The 2,500-nt window shown below is 70.3% G+C and overlaps 1 pseudogene; it reads right to left on the bottom strand.

The window, feature by feature from the left end:
- Nucleotides 1–1,516: 1,516 nt before the first annotated feature.
- The window catches only part of LOC134808689 (collagen alpha-1(I) chain-like), a 3,727-nt pseudogene continuing 2,743 nt past the window's right edge, over nt 1,517–2,500 (bottom strand).

Below are 2,500 nucleotides of genomic sequence, written 5' to 3'. Positions count from 1 at the left end.
TTTCTCTTTCGTTCCCTGTCTCTCCTTCTTTTTTCTTTCCTCTCTGTTTCTTTTTCCCTTCTTTCCTTCGTTTCTTTCCTCATTCTTTCTCTCTTTTTCATGTTTCTTTCCTTTCCGTCTGTCTTTTAAAAATGGAGTGTTTCAAAAGTTTTCTCTGTGTATCGACGTTTTTTAAATTGTCTCTCTTTTCTCCATTGTCTTCCTCCCTCCCTCCCTCCCTGCTCCCTTCCCTCCCTCCTTCCCTTTCACCATCTGTCTCTTTTCCCCATTCCCCGCCCCCCCACCCCCCCCCCGTCTGTCTCTGCGTGGATTCCGGAAGAGCCTATGCATTTTGCCTCTCCGTGTGTCTGCAGCGACCCGCGACCGAGTCCTTGTGTGTTCTTTCTCCCTCCCTCCCTCCCTCCCTCCCTCCCTCCCTCCCTCCCTGCTTCCGAGATGCATCTCCGAACACCCACGCGCCGTGGGTTGTCTTCTGACTCTGTCGCGGTCGAGGCAGAGACGCGTTTTGGGCACCGTGTGTGTGGGGTTGGGGCAGAGGGGCTGCGTTTTCGGCCTCGGGAAGAGCTTCTCGGCTCACGGTTTCGCTTTTGCGGTCCACGGGCCGCCCTGCCTGCCATCCGGATCTGTCTCGCTGACGTTCGCGGCGGTCGTCGGGCTCCATCTGGCGGCCGCTTTTAGATCGTGCTCTCGGCTTCCGGAGCTGCGGTGGCAGCTGCCGAGGGAGGGGACCGTCCCCGCTGTGAGCTGTGCAGAGCTCCGGAAAGCCCGCGGTCGTCAGCCCGGCTGGCCCGGTGGCGCCAGAGCTGTGGCGCGTCGCTTGTGAGTCAGAGCTCTGGCGTGCAGGTTTATGTGGGGGAGAGGCTGTCGCTGCGCTTCTGGGCCCGAGCCGGGCGTGGGGCTGCCCGGGCCGGTCGACCAGCGCGCCGCAGCTCCCGAGGCCCGAGCCGCGACCCGCGGGGACCCGCCGCGCGTGGCGCGGGAGGCTGGGGACGCCCTTCCCGGCCCGGTCGCGGGTCCGTCCGCGCTCATCCTGGCCGTCTGAGGCGGCGGCCGAATTCGTTTCCGAGTCCCCGTGGGGAGCCGGGGACCGTCCTGCCCCCGTCCCCCGGGTGCCGGGGAGCGGTCCCCGGGCCGGGCCGCGGTCCCTCTGCCGCGATCCTTTCTGGCGAGTCCCCGTGCGGAGTCGGAGAGCGCTCCCTGAGCGCGCGTGCGGCCCGAGAGGTCGCGCCTGGCCGGCCTTCGGTCCCTCGTGTGTCCCGGTCGTAGGAGGGGCCGGCCGAAAATGCTTCCGGCTCCCGCTCTGGGGACACGGGCCGGCCCCCTGCGTGTGGCACGGGCGGCCGGGAGGGCGTCCCTGGCCCGGCGCTGCTCCCGCGTGTGTCCCGGGGTTGACCAGAGGGCCCCGGGCGCTCCGTGTGTGGCTGCGATGGTGGCGTTTTTGGGGACAGGTGTCCGTGTCGCGCGTTTCCTGGGCCGGCGGCGTGGTCGGTGACACGACCTCCCGGCCCCCGGGGAGGTATATCTTTCACTCCGAGTCTGCATCTTGGGCCACCGGGTTATTGCTGACACGCTGTCCTCTGGCGACCTGTCGCTGGAGAGGTTGGGACTCCGGATGCGTGCGGGGCTCTGGCCTACCGGTGACCCGGCTAGCCGGCCGTGCTCCTGCTTGAGCCGCCTGCTGGGGCCCGCGGGCCTGCTGTCCTCTCGCGCGCCCGGGCGTGTCCCGACTCCCGGTGCCGGCCCGGGTCCGGGTCTCTGACCCGCCTGGGGGCGGCGGGGAAGGCGGCGAGGGCCACCGTGCCCCCGTGCGCTCTCCGCTGCGGGCGCCCGGGGCGGCCGCGACAACCCCACCCCGCTGGCTCCGTGCCGTGCGTGTCAGGCGTTCTCGTCTCCGCTGGGTTGTCCGCCGCCCCTTCCCCGGAGCAGGGCGTCGGCCGGCCGGCCGGCCGACCTCCGCTCCCGGGGGGCTCTTCGTGATCGATGTGGTGACGTCGTGCTCTCCCGGGCCGGGTCCGAGCCGCGACGGGCGAGGGGCGGACGTTCGTGGCGAACGGGACCGTTCTTCTCGCTCCGCCCCGCGGGGTCCCCTCGTCTCTCCTCTCCCCGCCTGCGGGTGGCGCGTGTGGGGGAGGCGTGTGGGGTGCGGAGCCCGGCCTGACCTCGCCGTCCCGCCCGCTGCCTTCTGCGTCGCGGGGCGGCGGGGTCCTCTGACGCGGCAGGCACCCCTCGCTGTCGCCTCCAGTGGTTGTGGACTTGCGGGCGGCCCCCCTCCGCGGTGGTGGGGGGTGCCGGCCCGCCGGCCCGTCGTGCTGCCCTCTCGGGGGGTGTGCGCGAGCGTCGGCTCCGCTTGGGCCTTTGCGGTGCTCCTGGAGCGCCCCGGGTTGTCCCTCAGGTGCCCGAGGCCGAGCGGTGGTGTGTCATTCCCGCCCCCAGTGCCCCCTCCTCCGGTCGCCGCCGCGGTGTCCGCGCGTGGGTCCTGAGGGAGCTCGTCGGTGTGGGG

The sequence above is a fragment of the Pan troglodytes genome, chromosome 17, assembly GCF_028858775.2.
Source record: "Pan troglodytes isolate AG18354 chromosome 17, NHGRI_mPanTro3-v2.0_pri, whole genome shotgun sequence".
Lineage (NCBI taxonomy): Eukaryota > Metazoa > Chordata > Mammalia > Primates > Hominidae > Pan > Pan troglodytes.
Note: the sequence above shows the minus strand (reverse complement) of the source record. Positions and strands in the feature narration are given on the sequence as shown.